Below are 17,935 nucleotides of genomic sequence, written 5' to 3'. Positions count from 1 at the left end.
TAACCTACTTTTTGCTCTAAAAAAGAGTTTGATTGCTTCATTTCATTATAAGTTTTATATTGCTGTCCAAAACGTGTTTAGGTTATCATTAGCGTTTAAAACCTGCAGCGTTGTAGGCTGAAGTTTAAACATACTATCTGATCAATAAAAACATCAACCTGACTTCATTATCCTTCGCCATAATAGTACAATACCTAACATAATTTGGATAATCTTAACATATTGTACAAGTCTTGTGTAATGTGTATATCGTTCTTAAACTCTTGTTTGAAAATAATATTTTTCGGTTATGTCGGTTATTTGTATACTGGTCATTGATAATGTGGTTATGCATAATTCAAACTATGTAAGCTTAAAATATTTCCTCCACGAGAATGACATAGAATACGAAAACTTTAGAAAACAACAGAACTATCAGTAAGTGAACAAACTTAAAAGTTTGAACCTTAACAATTCGTATTTTAAATTTACATTTGACCTTTTCTCCGGTTGTTTTATTGTAAATTAAATGAACTAACGTACTTGAACTAATTTAATTTGATTTGAATTACAGACGTTAATGTATCGCAAATCACTGCGTTTTGGTTTTTAAGGTTAGCCTATATTTATTGTATACTGAGTAGAGAGCAACGGCTTTCAAATAAACTGGAATAGCTTCGTCCTGATCAATGTTTAGTGGTAAATGTAACAAATACTTATTAAGAGCTAAAGGAAGAAAGTCCAAATTATGTCTAGAGTTTTAGTTCTCTTTATTTTAAAAGTAAATTTTACTCTCAACGACAAACCTTACTTGAAAGAACTAACATAAGCTCATTTTTGTTAGTATTTAAATTATAATAATAATTAGAACAATTTAATTTCGTGTGTTGCCTTCCGGATTACTTCTCAAATAATATTACAAGAGGTTAAATTACCTTACTTCCGTCAAAGTAATACTCATAAATAGTACTACGTAATACTTCAGGATTAATTTTACGGAAATAAGGTAATTTAACCTCTTGTAATATAATTAGAGCAATTTTCAGATAAGCTGGAATTTCAACCTTTCGTATTCGAAATTAATTATTTTATTCTTACGTGCTATTTATTGGTCAAATATTATAAGTCTAGTGTTTAAGCCCCTTATTTTGCAAGCAATAACTAAAATATACGAATTTATAATTCCAAGTAAATAGTCATGAAACGTGATAAAGATCTTGCCAGTGTCAAGGACACATGTGTTCACAGGTTTTCTCTCTTCGAGTAATTACTATTCCATTCCCGACATTCAATTCAGGATTTCCATTCAATTACGTTTATTCGATTTCTCTCTATTTGTGCCAGTTATTCAAGAATTTGGTGTAGAGAGTGTATCGTAGGATGTACCAAAGTCATGTTCGTATTCCATACATTTACAGAAAGATCTTACGAAGGAAAGAATTTACATTTGTTTGGAATGTCACGGAAATTGTAGCTTCATGTATTGCCTCGACAACGCATACGTTGATGTATACAGAGTTTTTTGTAAGAGCAACTTGATTTACAAGAATGGAAATTCATTCAATTTATAGTAAAAAAGAATCCCTCTTATCCGGACAACTTTTAACCGGACATCGGTTTAACCGGACTAAACTCGGACAATTTTTATCAGCAGATTGGTTTAACCGGACCAGATCGGCAGGAAGTGGGCGGTACTGAATCGACTGTTCCCGTGGGAAAGATTTGGGACAAGTGATCACGTGTCTAAATACAATGCTCTCCCAAATTCAAGTGAAATACTGTGTACAGTATGCATTTAAACGGTCCGTTTTAACGAGTTTTTAGGGACGTCGGTTTAACCGGAAAACCGTTATCCGGACTGGCCTCAGTCCCGAGGAGTCCGGATAGGAGGGATCCACTTATCCAAAAAAGTTGGTTATTTTTGTGCTCATTATCACACACATAGCAGATTACTGTACCCTCTTACTTCGTCTTGCTTTTTCAATTTTTCACACTCTAGTTAAAAAAAATAAGAACTTGTAAGTAAGCACACATCAGCCTTATATCAAATGTCATATCAGCTGATAAAACCTTTTATCAGCTGTTTTTGTTTACGTTTGAAAACGATGACTGTTAATGTTTTACTTTTGTTGACGGGCTAACTTATAAAGCTATGGAGTAATTTGAAGAATTATATATGTTTTAATATATGAAAATAATGTTGAGTTTGTAAATTTATATAATAGTACTGTACAAAAAAATATTTGAGAGAATAAACCAAAAACATTTGCTTACGAATACTAGCTAATAAATTCAAACAAAAATATAAATGAAAAAGTAAACCGTTTTCCCCTAGTGAATTAGAAATAAAATAAAATACCGGGTACAAGATGTTTTATGTTTTATGGTACATGTAAAACAATTGTATGTGGAATTCGTGCCCAAGAATAGTTCCGGAGTGCAAGTTTAAGCATTAGTTACTCAAATAGCTTCCTTGAATCAGTGCATCAAAGGCTTGTATTTCCGTTTCTCTTCTTCTTCTTCAATCAGCTGATATTCATTGTTAGATCGGGTTCAGGGCTTTCACAAGGTTAATCAAGCAAAGAAACAAACATAGTTTTTAACAATGAATCTATGAGCATTAAATACTAGAGCTCAATAATTGCACTTTGCAAGATTCAATAACGAATATTGATATAATTCAATATAACCTGTCTTAGTTGTCAAAATGTGTGTCTTTTATTGAAAGAAGTAATTAAAATCCTAAGTTATATTAATGATCTTAGACAATTAATGAATAGGCTAATTTTGCGAGATTTGTTTTAAACTCTTACAGATCCTGTTTTTCTAATTTTATACGTGTGTAAATGGTAGATTCTAAAAGCATATCCTAACTGTAGACTTATGTGAAAATACGACATGTTATCAAATAGTTTTTCCTAAATAAAGCGTTATTTGTTGGCAAAGCGTCTATTTTTATAGCGAGTTTAACACTGTTTACGCAAATTTCTCCACTGTTTTTTCTTTGCCGCGCTCCAGATTTTAAATCCAAAATATAAAGAGTAAACAAAAAGGGTAAACAACGTTGTGTACGATTGAAAATAGTTGGTAAAACTGGCTGTAAATATATCAGCTGTTGTACTGTTTATTGTTGCTGGATGTATTTTATTGTTTGTATTTTTGTTGGCTCCACGTGTTAATACTTGACGGTTGTTGTAACCTAAATCTCGTTTAGTGATTTGAGGAATTATTTATTTTTTGTAAAATCTATTCAAAAGTTGAGGATAGTGAAATTCGTTTCTATGTAAGCACGCATACGTATATTATATGCCATAATATGAGTATTAATTTTGACATACAATATACATATGCATTTTTCGTATTCAAAACAAATCAAGCATCATCAAGTAATACTTGGTCCCATGGTACTTTGTATGAGTAATAGTCTAGAAGAATTTTCAAAACAAGTCTAGAATTTTTCGTTTCTCCTACTATCAACAATCAAATAAATGTAGTGAAAAATCAGTTGTTTTCTTATTGGTTCATTAGTAAGAAAGTTCATTAGAAAAACATTAGACAATGTACCATTAAGTGAAGTAGGAACAATGTACAGAGATAGAAATCCAGTGAGCCAAGAGAAAGTATGATGACTAACCGATAACTAAAGAATAACGCTTAGTGGGAATTCAAGATTAATAGAATGTTCTTTCTGTTTTATGTCAACTCTTTAACTATTTAGTTACGTTAACTATTTTTAAATCTAACAAAACATTTATATAATAATAGTAAATACTATGTTTATTAATGTGAAGATTATGTTTTTTAATAAATAAATCAGCCATGAAAATAAAAAAGGTTTTGTCCCATAATGTCAACAAAGGATGCCACATTTATACAAAATAACTTCTTGATCAGCATTGTACGTGTTATTAAATTTACGGAAAGTAAATAAAAGATACGTCTTTTAACACTTAAAACATACATTTACGCTTATACTGTTACTCACAAGACGGTAAATATACAAAAAAGATAGTAAGTAGTCATTCGCCTAATGGGCCTGATGATGATTGGAGTGTCCAATCGAAATCGATCACCACTTACCATCTTTTTTGTATATTTACCGTCTTGTGAGTAACAGTATGAGCGTAAATATATGTTTTAAGTGTTATAAGACGTCTCTTTTATTTACTTTCCGTATATTTATACAGTCATTAATTTAGTCATAACGTCAGTTACATGGATAATGTTACAAATATTAATGCCTAGTTCATTTTAAGTATATAAAATTATAACCTACAACACTACAACATCGTTAGCAGTGGTGTAGTCAAGGGTATATCCTACCAAAATTTCAGAACTTATATGCTTGTTATTTGTCTATAGACAACTTTCTAATAACATATTACAAAATGCTTTGAGCGCAAATATAATGTAATATTCGCCTGGAACTAATGACATTCCAATTCGGGAACAAAGAATTCTCTTCAATGCAATTAGTTAAAACATTCTCTTAACCACCAACACATAACAATATTTATTAGGTATTAACCACATATTAGTGGCAAGTTCACTACTTACATTGCTGTCACTGTTCAGCAAATATTTACCTATTTAAACAAAAACCAAGTTTCATCGCATTATGTGATATTTAATACATTATAAACCCCAATAAAATCATTTTGCTCATATTTTCAATTTACGATTTACAATCTAGTACTCGCAACATCTTAATTTTAGCTTTTGGTGCGAAATGGTCTATTTTAGCGAATTTACCTACAGGGAAGTAGCTATTACCGTAGGTGGCATGGCAAGACCTAGGCCCGGGACCGATTTACTTTTTCATTGTGATGTCCCCAGAGGCCAAAAACACTTGTTCAAATTTTTATATATGTATGTGTACGTGATCACGATAACTTGAGTAATTTTTGTCCAATTTTGATGAAATTTGGTTTGAAGGTGTAAGGTGGGATAAACTTGAATGAATTCGCGAACCAGCATGACCGGACCATGGGAACGGGGTTTTATGGGGTAAAAATTGGTTTATCTAATTTTTGGCCCTCTTAACACAAAATTTCCCAATTTCTATCCAAGCCTTTTTAAAGAGCTTAAAAAAATAATTTAGTAGGCTATATCAAAGTGATTTTGTACAATTATTGGTTACGGAGAAAAATTAAAAAAATTGTTATTTCAAAATTTCCATGTAGTAATTTACTTAAAGAGAATATTGTAAACTGTTGTAGTTTGCTTGTTTATCGATATACTTTAATTAAACTTGGTAAATTTATCTGTTTTATACAAAATAATTAATATTTTACTAAAACACACTTTTTACCCCCCCCCCTTGTAGCAGCAAGCCTAGGTACTCATAAAACCTAATGTTAATTAAATACATTTAGTCGAAAATTAATTCAGGCAAATGTAAATTCGCTTAGTCTGCAGGTTTGCTACGGCGGGGGTAGGCGTATTTATAGATAACAAACCCACTTTTTAAAAGTTGGATTAATACATCACGCCAACTTTGATACACATTATTAGAAATAATCCACTATGAAAGGGTTTCTTTTGTGATACAGGTGAACTATTAGTTTTTTTTTGACATAATGAAGTTACAGCTCTGAAGTTGAACCAAAGAGGCACTCAGATGCAGTACAATGTTTTTGTCCGCGGGAGGTCAATCCACGGGCATGGGTAACATCAAAGGACATCCACTAATCAAATTATTAACAGTTTCGCGCAGTTTGTCAAAGCCTGTCCTCTTTCAATCATACGCTGCAAAATACCGCAAATTGAATTAATCTAGACGTTGTACATAGCAAGATATTCAATCACTGGCTTATTACACTTCAAAAGGAGCAAATAAGTTTTGTTAAAATATCTAAACCAAACAATAACTTATTTTTTTTAAATTTTGTAATAAAGTGATTCAAAAATGAAAACTTCTATTAGATAAACAAGTTGCCAACACCCCCCCCCCCAAAGTAACTTTTGCATTTCCCAACACTTCCCTTATATTTTTGACTGGATGTGATGCTAGATACGACGTAGCCTTGTTATTTATCGCAGGGATAATGACATGTGAACAAATTCTGGTTTATGTGTTTTAACAGTAAGTTAATTCAAATTCAGTTTACTAAACTTTAATTTAATTGTGGTCGATGTGAAGTGTTTTAGTTACATTCATTTCCAAGAAGCCCCCCAAAGACACTAGTATAGGCTTATCCTTGGTTCCATTGTAGATTATGGTTAATATTTGGTTTTTAGTGGTTTTGTGGTTTATGCTTGGTTAGTAGAATATGATTAGCTCGTGGTTAAATCTGTGGCATAATGTTTGTGCTTATAAATGTTAAGTGGTTGTGTTGAAGGTTTCACTGGTCATTCCCTTAAGAAAAACATATAACTCTAGGACTCATTTGTTGTTAGTACTTCTTCGGGCTTCTCCAGTCTATAGTCCAATCATTTTAGGGTTTTAGGTGGAAATAATCCCCTAAACGGAGGAACTTTGAATATGTGTAGTACTAGTACCCTGTAACAACATATAAAAAATAAACATTTATGCATGCTGTGCTACGGCTGCCATCTTGGAAAATGGTGACCAAATTTCACTTTTTTGATTGTATTTCACCAACCATTGAAAATCTCGTACAGAAATCTTGTAAAATAGTTATTTGTGTAACTAGTGAGCAAAGTGTCACTTTGCTGCACACGAGAGCAATGTTTAAGCACGAGCCGCAGGCGAGTGCGGAATGATCTAGAGTGCAGCAAAGGCCTTTTGCACACTCGTGTTACACTTTATATTTTTCCTACAGTCACTATAAAGCATATAAATAATTAGTCTTTCAAACACTATACAACACGTTTTTAGGTTAGGTTAAACCCATGCCATGAACGGAATGGGAAATAAAACTGCACCATCTGATTGTAGTAGTGGTATCTTTAAGAGTTACTTATTTTCAAGACAGGTATAAACAGTAATAATCAGTATAAACACATAATAAACAAATAGATTGTTCTTCAAAATAGGTCAATAAAATATTTTCTGACAGTTTTGTAACTTACTTACGCGCCAAGAGGAAAACAGTTTGTATGCTCGTTCATACTCCCTTTTTGATTTTTTATGTAACAGGTTTAATGAAACAGGTTTTCAGTTTCTGCTATTTCTGGTCTACCATTATATTCACAATCACTTTCACAGAGTTCATTATTTTTAAACATGTTAGGCCCACTTATCTTTCAAATACTACACTTCAGGTTATGTTCAAACCAAGCGTTGAACGAAAATATAATATAAATTATTGACACGAAATGGCAGGTTATATCGTAGTTATAGTAGTCAATCAGCTGATCATAGTATTATTAACTTTAAGTGTTGCCAACCTATTTCCAAGCGTACACTGATTGCGTGCATAATAAAACCACGCTGTTTTGTGCTGTTTGGTTGGAATTCTGATGAGCGCCAAAGTATAAACCGTACGACAAAGTATAAACCGTGCGACAAAGTAAGTAAATGCAGCGATTAGCAGCTTTCTGTTCTATTAACAGCGAAAGGAAGCCAACTTTGTCGGGTGACTGAAGGAAAACAAAAGTTAAAGAACACAAAAAATACACCTTCTTAGCAATGACAATATTTGCCCTATCTTTAACGGTTATTGAGGAAAATTAAAATTAACAATTAATTTAAAATTTCCATGTTATTCTAATGGAGAATAAAAACACTGCTGTAGTTTGCTTCTTTACGGATATATTTTAATACAACTTTTATTTTATAATAAACTATTAGTATTTTAGATAAAAAACATTTTACAATCCTCCCTGTAGCAGCAAAACTAAACACTTGTTAAACCTAACGTTATTTAAATATATTTATTTGCAAATCCAATCAGACAAATGGAAATTGGCTTAGTCTACAGGTTTGCTGTGGCGGGGTATTGTTTATACATTCACTACACATGAATCAGCACGTTTATTACCAACAGTTATTGGGGGACGCGGTTTATTCTGTAGTCAACTTAATCGCGAACAGCATTTTTAGCTATGTGTGACTCTGTGGTTCAGATTCACCAAGCTTAACTATGTATTTTAGTTGGTGGTATTTTCAATGTTTATAATGTAGTTTGGTATCTTAGGAATCCAGAGTTACTATGGTTACCATGGAAATTTGGTTAGATATTTCCCCAAAAAATATATTTGTATTTGAAAATTTCTATTTGTCTGATTGGATTTTCAATTAAATCTAAATAACGTTAGGTTTAACAAGTATCTAGGTTAATAAAATAGGAATTTAAAAATTGATATTAATTATTTCAATTTACTTCAATAACCGTTTGAGATGGGAAAAATATTGTAATTACTAAAAAAAAGTATTTTTTGAGGTCTTTAACTTTTGCTTGATCAAGATTTCTGTATTTCAAACGGTTTGTGAAATATGGTCAATTAAGTGAAAACCATAGCAAGCATGAATGTTAATTTTTGACATGTTGTTACTGGGTACTAGTACTACATGTAAAGTATCACCATTTAGGGAATTATTTCCAGGAAGACGGATATTTTTCCCTAATATGGACAACTAGGACAACTAGGGGAAAAAGTATTTTCTCGTTGATTAGGTGGTGGATGTATTAGCTTTTTATTGCATTTCTTGTTATTGTTGTATTTCGTTTCTATTGCGTGTATATCGTATTTACAGCAATGTTTTCCCAATTACTTGTACTCTAATTCAAGAGACCTTAGTCATTGAGACATATTAAAATGGCATAAGATTACCTGTTTCTGTCTGTGATCCTAAATTTGTCGTATTGAGCAGCAGGTTTCTAGGTTATAACCTCATCATCAGGCTCTAGTTGTCACTCTTGTGAGATCGTCGAGTTTTAGAAACACACAAAGACTAACATTTAAATAAATAAAACACGAGACATATTGACAGACGTTTAACATAAATTCGGGAACTGGTTCCACACACAACGCGGCACGAGCACGAATTTATATTCCCGAAATTTGAACTAGTTACTGAGTTGAACTAGTTCTCGAATTTATGAGAATCGTCTGTCAGTATGTCTGTTTTATTTATTTAAATGTTAGTGTCTGTGTGTGTTTCTAAAACTCGACGATCTCGCAAGAGTGACACCAAGAGCCTGATGATGAGGTTATAGCCTTGAAACCGGTTGCTCATTATAACAAATTTAGGATCACAGACGGAAACAGGTAATCTTAAACTATTTTAATATTAAAGAAGTGATCCTGGACCAAATAACATCAATATGAACATTGATACATAATCAATGCATTGGTCCAGTAAAGAAAAATTAATAATTTCTCCATTGATTGGGTGGTTATTTTTTCCTATCGTTGTATATAGTTATTATTGCATGTGTATCACATAGACCGTAATGTTTTATCTAAATACTTGCACTATAATTCAGCTTTATAGATCAAGGTATAATATTCTATGAGGTTAACAATCAAATAAATCAAATATATCTTTTTGTATGATACCTACAGTATATCCAGAGGTTCTATTAGACAAGGTTGTGCAAATTACAAGTATTAACTTGACGTTTCATATAGATGTCATAAGCCGAGTTAAGTTTGCTTAACTGGCATTACTTCAGGTGACTGCTAGCCGAGTTAAGCTCATTCTGGTTGGAACACAGACAGTTATTTGTAGGTTTCCTTGTCGTTGTTTATGTAGAATGAAAGGCATGTTTCCAAATTAAACTAAAGGGTTTTCTATAAAAACACAATTTAACAATAAGGGATATTATATCAATTTAAAAGAAGCTTTTTATAAATTTTCCCATACATGGAATAATATATAACCGTAGGTCTCATGGCAAGACTTGGACCCGGGACCGACTTACTTTTTAGGTTTAATGCCCCCAGAGACCATAAAAACTATCCGTTCCAATGTTTAAATTCATATATCCGTACTATATGTGTGTCCATTAGCTCGAGTAAAACAATCTGATTCTGATGAAATTGGTACAAACGTGAAAACCTACAATTATTCAAAGGAGGGTGAAGTTTTGTTTTCCCCATATATGACCCTAAAAAACATTTTGCAGTTACTCTCCAAATAATTGTGTAGAGACTAAAAATCAAATTTTCAATACATTGAAGCTTAGTTGTGTGCCTAATGATAACAGAGAAACTTTCATTTAGGCTAACAGTAAATTTAAATCTTTATTTAATTTTAATTTCAACGGCCGAGACCTTTACATAATTGATACAATTACAATCATACAAATAAATATACAGCAAGTTGTACAATGCAATAAATAAGAAACTTTAACTGTATGATAAACATAAGCAATAAATAACAAATAAATACAGTATGTACAATGTACATAGTTAAAAGAATTAAAAAAAGGGATGATATTACTGCAAGTTGACTTGCACATTGATTGATGGATATAATTTAATTTTAAATATTACAATCCATCTAGTACATATAGTACATAGTAGTTAGAGCACAGGACTTGGGTGCCTCAAGTACCGGGTTCAATACCCGCCAAATCACCAATGGATTTTGTCTAAGTGATAATGCAACAACCCCTAGGTCTAGCCTGAAGGTAATGTGAAAAACAATCCCGGACCCGTGCCTAGCGTCCTAGGAAAATAATACATATACATAAAATTGTTAGATAAATGTGTGCTTGATGCAGAGAATTCAGACGGACCATATCCTTTTTTCAAAAAAGACTCTGTATTGTCTCCATACACGACTGGCTACCAGTCTGTTTCCAAGGTGAAGAAATCTTGCAATAGGAGAATGTTAATTGTATTGTATTGTTGCTGAATTTGAAAGGAGCGTATAAGGAATAGTTTCTCGAGTGCAGCAAAAATACACTGGCCCGTATTACATGTAACACTTTCACTGCACAGTGACATAAAACAGAATGCTAAATTTCAACCTTTTTCAAATTTTGGGTCCTTTTTCTTCACCGAGAAGAACAGTGGACAATGCTGATCAATTTCTCAATTGGTGTACGGGTTAATGAATTCAACGAAAATATTCTTGGCTCTTTCCGTCGACTCCTCTGGCCTATATTAATTAATCACTTTCCTTATTTATTGAATCAATAACCTAGTAAAATGGTTTTGAAATAAATTTATAAATTAATTAAAGTTAATTTAACCGTAACACTCAGTAAGACTATTTAGTATGGGAAATATTCGAGTATATCGGATCGTCTTCAAAAGGTTTACATGTGAACTGCTCAGGACAGCAACGTACGATCCAGCTGGTTATTTGGAATATTATAATAATCGGAGACCGACTTGAAATCATAAAGAAACCTGATTTGGACTTGATAGTGATCGAAAGAGCTAATTTTAAAAGATTAAAGTGTGTAGTTATACTTTATTCAGTAAATGGACTCATAAACATTATATTCGGTAAAGTTAAGTAATTATTCAAAAACATATTCTTTGTTATGTGACTTTTTAATATTTATTTCAATTGCCATCTATAGCAGAGTATTAATTTAATTTTGGCTTCCGTAATATAAATTTATGAAATATTTGTATATGATCTGATTACGCTGACCCTGAAGGGCCTTTCAAGCATCTTCTATCGATAATATTTAGCCACCAAAACAAACACTAATTTAAAAATAATGAGATTTACTGATGTATTTAATCTTAAATACTTCAATAGTAAACTTTCTTTTTTTATACGATATGCTTAATTCGTCAATGTGAAGATTAGATTTAACAGTATTTAATAAAACCGTTATGTTTTGTTCCATAACATCAAAATAGTACTCTTGATACTCAAATAATACGTCAACCATTGCCTATGTTCCAACAAAAACTCATGCTTAATAAGTTCAACTCTAGCTTTTAAATACTAAATTCTTCTTAAAGCTGGAGGACACCAGGGAATTAATGAAAGTGAGAAAATTGTTGAAACGTTGTCAAGCACAAACGACAACAATGAATAGATATGAACGTAAACAATGCTTTTACTATTAAAATATGAATAGAATTCTTGATAAGACCGCAAGAAAAAAAACAAGTGATTAAAATCAAATAAAACATCAGTAGAGCTGAACCATTTTTTGTTATTTTTGAAAATTCAAACGGGAGGGAACATTGGGTTTTTAATTTGATAACGGCCTTTTGGGTTATGCAGCCTTAAAAATGTTGGTTGTGGTAAGCGGCATGATCAAACATTGGTTTCATACTACCTCCATCTACCATATAAAAAATATAGCTTCCGAGTATAATTGGGACCAGCAAAGATTTGTAAGTCTAGCAAATGTACTGTTTTGGACCTAGCCTACAAAATTGATACAGCACATTGAGAGTTTCACAAGTTGATCTACCAACTATCGGATAACTCTTGTTCGTAAGTTGACCATTATTTATTCACTGGGCTATCAATTAATTAAACTATCTAACGAAAGGTCAAGATAGTAACGAGATCCTAACAACTTGGGCCGTTCATTAGTAACTTGGAATGTTCCTTAAGAAAAAAACGTAAACAAATCTCAATATCGCAACTAACACCTGAACGAAAAAATCAAATTAAGGCCATTTAAGTTCTCATAATTTTGCAAATAACACATAGATGCTTGTGTTAAGGTGCACAGCCGATTTGAAACCATTTAAAGACTGAGAATTTGGAATTTTGGGTTTCATGTTTTCCTTTTCAATAATAATAGCAACAAATGATGGTCTGGAATATATGCTATATGCAAGTAATACCAGCAGAAAATACGCTGTTACATTCTTTTAGTGACAAATAAAAAAAAAAACTAAAAACTATGTTAGGCTATAAAAATTTTAATTGTATTTTTATGGCATTTCTACAGAATCTTATTCTTGAAACGTATTAACAAGTATGTCAGAAGTAGTTTCATGTTTTCACATGTAAATTAAGTCACTTCATTTACAGGTATGATGGCATGATGTCATTTCACTGATTATTACACGCAAAGTAATGATAATTACGCTCTAGTGCACTAATTTTACTTTATCACACTTCATATTTCCAACATAAGACACAGGACACGACCCCATAAGCATGGATGAAAGCGATACCATGTTAAAGTCACACAGGCTGTGTGGGTTAGCTGTCAATTAGACACTGTTAAGGGACGTTTAGAGTACGGTGACAAGGCTTTTAACTGTTGTTGGAGCCTATAAAGAGGTGCTATATAAATTTACTTAAAGATTTTTCAGTAATATTAAACGTAATCTATGAGTATTATTTATTTTCCCAGTAATCGTATTTATTAGCCCAAACGTATTTGGTATAGATAGTTTATAATCTTTTCCTACCGGTAAACAATTAATTACAGTTAAAAATATATTTACAAATTCTTCATGCAAGAGTTCAATTTTATGTTTATGTTTTTAAATATCATATTCTTTAAAATTATCAGACTAAGTAAAGACGGGAAGTCATAAAAGACTGACACGTTTCAACAATAATTTGAATTTCACACAATTTAATAAAACTCTGATAAGCAAGGCAATTTGAATAAATATCAAAAACTCACATAAAAAAGAGGATTTTTGTGAATAACTACTTAATTTTGCTGAATATTATGCTCCTGCATCCATTTACCAGACCTGTTGCATTCACGATCTACTCACTCCGGTATGTATTTGGATCTCGTATTTGGATTGTAGTCAGGACTAGCAAGTGCCCTGGCTCCCACTTAAAATATAAAGAAAAACATGTATATAATCACACAATTCAGTGAAGTAAGTGAAAAGAAAATATTGTAAAATTGCATAAATATATTAAACACACTAAACAAAATAAAGTGGAATTACTAATTCCAAATGCTAATTCCAAATTAAATCCTGCATATAAGTCTCCATTAACCAGGCACACCTGTGCTACATACTCACCATGTAAGTTTGATCTTTGTCCCAAACCTATAATGTTTTACAAGGTTTTTAATGTGGCCAGGAAGAAAATTACATATTCTAATTTCAGATATTATGAACAATTGATTTAAGAGATGGTTCTGGTGAATCTCAAAGAAAAGAACCTATGTCAGTGATTCGCTTGCTTATTTCAGACATGAAAATAAAATTCTCAAACTCAAGTATTAATTAGTAAATAAAAAGTTAAAAAATGTTATGTCTGATATTTCTTAACAAATTCCTTATTAACACTAGAGTAAAGTATCACTTTCAACTTATGAACAGGATCCTTTTTTTACATTGAGGCTTATAGTTTAAATTATGGTTTGTATTCTAAGTTTATTTAATAGTGATTTTCATAACATGTATATTTAGATATTATTACTAAAAAGTTATTAATGTAAAAACCTTTGTACGATTACTTATAATAGCGTAATATATTATACTTTACGTTGATAATAGTGTATTGAAAACTGTGCTATGTATTGTTGTAACTGTAATTTTTCAGAAAATAAAAAAAACCATTCATTCATTCAAACTTTTAACTATTTGGAAATAAAATTTACTTAGACCCATTAAAAATTCAAACAAACATCCTGCTTAGAACAGTTTTATGGTATGTAACATTGAAAAACTTGACGATCAGAGGCTTGTTTGGATAGTTAAAATGAAGTTTTCAATCCCTCCAAAGATTACTGATATCAACTCGGGCAGGAGTTGGCCTTTTGATTTGAACTCAGTCCGATCCAACATAGCTCGACGGACTCTTCTTATCCAAGTTATAGGGGGGGGGGGCTTATAATATCATCTGGCCATAAACACTACTGTATTGGTGTTTGGCATTTCTCAACAACGAATTAAAATAACTTGGTGCTAAACGAGTGAATTAGTATATTTGCGTGAATGTAGGAAACGAAGAATAATTTGTTAAGTCCGTCCAAACAAATAATGTGGGAGCTAGGATTGTTAGTGACCGCGTTTGAAGATATACGTGGCAGCTAATCGTCTATCAACTAATCAGCTTTGTTCTGTTCCATGGGGTTCGTCAAGGGGTTTACTATGATTGATAGGGGTATTAGTTCAGATAAGTAGTCACTACTAGTTACTAGGGACATGCTAGGTATTCTACTGGGTTTGTGGTATTATGAGAAGGTATAATGATGCTAACCTACTGTTAGTTATTGTGGAGAAAGATTGTTCGAATATATCATAGACATCGGCAATAGTGTGTAAGACCGTTACAAGGCCCCTTTCTTCAGTTTGCTAAAAATCTAATGATTGTTGCTAAGCTTTGTACCTTAATGATCATGGTACAAACTGTTGTTGGTAGCTGCATTACACATATTATGAGTTTGTCAACCAGCTGACAGTTCTGGTGGGTCATTGTGGAGACGATTGCTGGAGGTTGTATTAGTGGTCTTATTTTACTCCCTACCATCTGGTAGTTGTGGCGGGTCATGGTTGATGTGAATGTTGTTGGTCGTATTATTGATCGCCTTGTTGCCAAGCAGTAGGTGGTCGTAAGTGTTATGGGCTGAGTTTCTACTGAGAAGGCAGTTCTAATGTACATAGTAGTTAGTAGATGTATAGAAAATATACATGACAGCAAGCCCCTTTATAGTTCTGGGTTTTATGCAATGGGCTTTTCTTGAGGAGTTTTAATTGTTTGCCAGCCAGGTGGTTACATCTGGTAGGTCATGGTGGTCATGTTAGTCAGTGGTCGTGGTAGGTAGACCACGTACCAGTTAGTGTTTCTGCTAACTGGCAGTTCTGAGGGATTGTGGTGGTCATGATAGTTAGTGGACGTGGTATATATACAGCTGGTAATTCTAGGAGATTGTGGTAGTCATGATAGTTGGTGGACGTGGCAGGAGTATACAGCTGGTAGTTCTAGGTGGTTGTGGTAGTCATTATAGTTGGTGGACGTGGCAGGAGTATACAGCTGGTAGTTCTAGGTGGTTGTGGTAGTCATGATTGTTGTTGGACGTGGCAGATACACAGCTGGTAGTTCTAGGGGGTTGTGGTAGTCATGGTAGTTGTTGGACGTGGCAGATACACAGCTGGTACTTTTAGGGGGTTGTGGTAGTCATGATAGTTGTTGGACGTGGCAGATACACAGCTGGTACTTCTAGGGGGTTGTGGTAGTCATGATAGTTGTTGGACGTGGCAGATATACAGCTGGTAGTTCTAGGGCGTTGTGGTCGTCATGATAGTTGTTGGACGTGGCAGATATACAGCTGGTAGTTCTAGGGGGTTGTGGTAGTAATGATAGTTGTTGGACGTGGCAGATATACAGCTGGTAGTTCTAGGGGGTTGTGGTAGTCATGATAGTTGTTGGACGTGGCAGATATACAGCTGGTAATTATAGCGGATTGTGGTAGTCATGATAGTTGGTGGATGTGGTAGATATACAGCTGGTAGTTCTAAGGGGTTTTGGCAGTCATAATAAGTTGGAGGACGTGACAGATATACAGCTGGTAGTTCTAGGGGGTTGTGGTAGTCATGATAGTTGTTAGACGTGGCAGATACACAGCTGGTACTTCTAGGGGGTTGTGGTAGTCATGATAGTTGTTGGACGTGGCAGATATACAGCTGGTACTTCTAGGGGGTAGTGGTAGTCATGATAGTTGTTGGACGTGACAGATATACAGCTGGTAGTTCTAGGGGGTAGTGGTAGTCATGATAGTTGTTGGACGTGGCAGATACACATCTAGTAGTTCTAGGGGGTTGTGGTAGTCATGATAGTTGTTGGACGTGGCTGATATACAGCTGGTAGTTCTAGGGGGTTGTGGTAGTCATGATAGTTGGTGGACGTGGCAGATATACAGTTCTAGGGGGTTGTGGTAGTCATGATAGTTGTTGGACGTGGCAGATATACAGCTGGTAGTTCTAGGGGGTAGTGGTAGTCATGATAGTTGTTGGACGTGGCAGATACACAGCTGGTACTTCTAGGGGGTTGTGGTAGTCATGATAGTTGTTGGACGTGGCAGATATACAGCTGGTAGTTCTAGGGGGTTGTGGTAGTAATGATAGTTGTTGGACGTGGCAGATATACAGCTGGTAGTTCTAGGGGGTTGTGGTAGTCATGATAGTTGTTGGACGTGGCAGATATACAGCTAGTAGTTCTAGGGGGTTGTGGTAGTCATGATAGTTGGTGGACGTGGCAGATATACAGCTGGTAGTTTTAGGGGGTTGTGGTAGTCATGATAGTTGTTGGACGTGGCAGATACACAGCTGGTAGTTCTAGGGGGTTGTGGTAGTCATGATAGTTGTTGGACGTGGCAGATATACAGCTGGTAGTTCTAGGGGGTTGTGGTAGTCATGATAGTTGGTGGACGTGACAGATATACAGCTGGTAGTTCTAGGGGGTTGTGGTAGTCATGATAGTTGGTGGACGTGACAGATATACAGCTGGTAGTTCTAGGGGGTTGTGGTAGTCATGATAGTTGGTGGACGTGACAGATGTACAGCTGGTAGTTCTAGGGGGTTGTGGTAGTCATGATAGTTGGTGGACGTGACAGATATACAGCTGGTAGTTCTAGGGGGTTGTGGTAGTCATGATAGTTGGTGGACGTGACAGATATACAGCTGGTAGTTCTAGGGGGTTGTGGTAGTCATGATAGTTGGTGGACGTGACAGATATACAGCTGGTAGTTCTAGGGGGTAGTGGTAGTCATGATAGTTGTTGGACGTGGCAGATATACAGCTGGTAGTTCTAGGGGATTGTGGTAGTCATGATAGTTGGTGGACGTGACAGATATACAGCTGGTAGTTCTAGGGGGTTGTGGTAGTCATGATAGTTGGTGGACGTGACAGATATACAGCTGGTAGTTCTAGGGGGTTGTGGTAGTCATGATAGTTGGTGGACGTGACAGATATACAGCTGGTAGTTCTAGGGGGTAGTGGTAGTCATGATAGTTGTTGGACGTGGCAGATATACAGCTGGTAGTTCTAGGGGGTTGTGGTAGTCATGATAGTTGGTGGACGTGACAGATATACAGCTGGTAGTTCTAGGGGGTTGTGGTAGTCATGATAGTTGGTGGACGTGACAGATATACAGCTGGTAGTTCTAGGGGGTTGTGGTAGTCATGATTGTTGG

The sequence above is a fragment of the Macrosteles quadrilineatus genome, unplaced genomic scaffold, assembly GCF_028750875.1.
Source record: "Macrosteles quadrilineatus isolate MER2022 unplaced genomic scaffold, UCM_ALF_1.0 Scaffold_1__1_contigs__length_201487025, whole genome shotgun sequence".
Classification (NCBI taxonomy): domain Eukaryota; kingdom Metazoa; phylum Arthropoda; class Insecta; order Hemiptera; family Cicadellidae; genus Macrosteles; species Macrosteles quadrilineatus.
Note: the sequence above shows the minus strand (reverse complement) of the source record.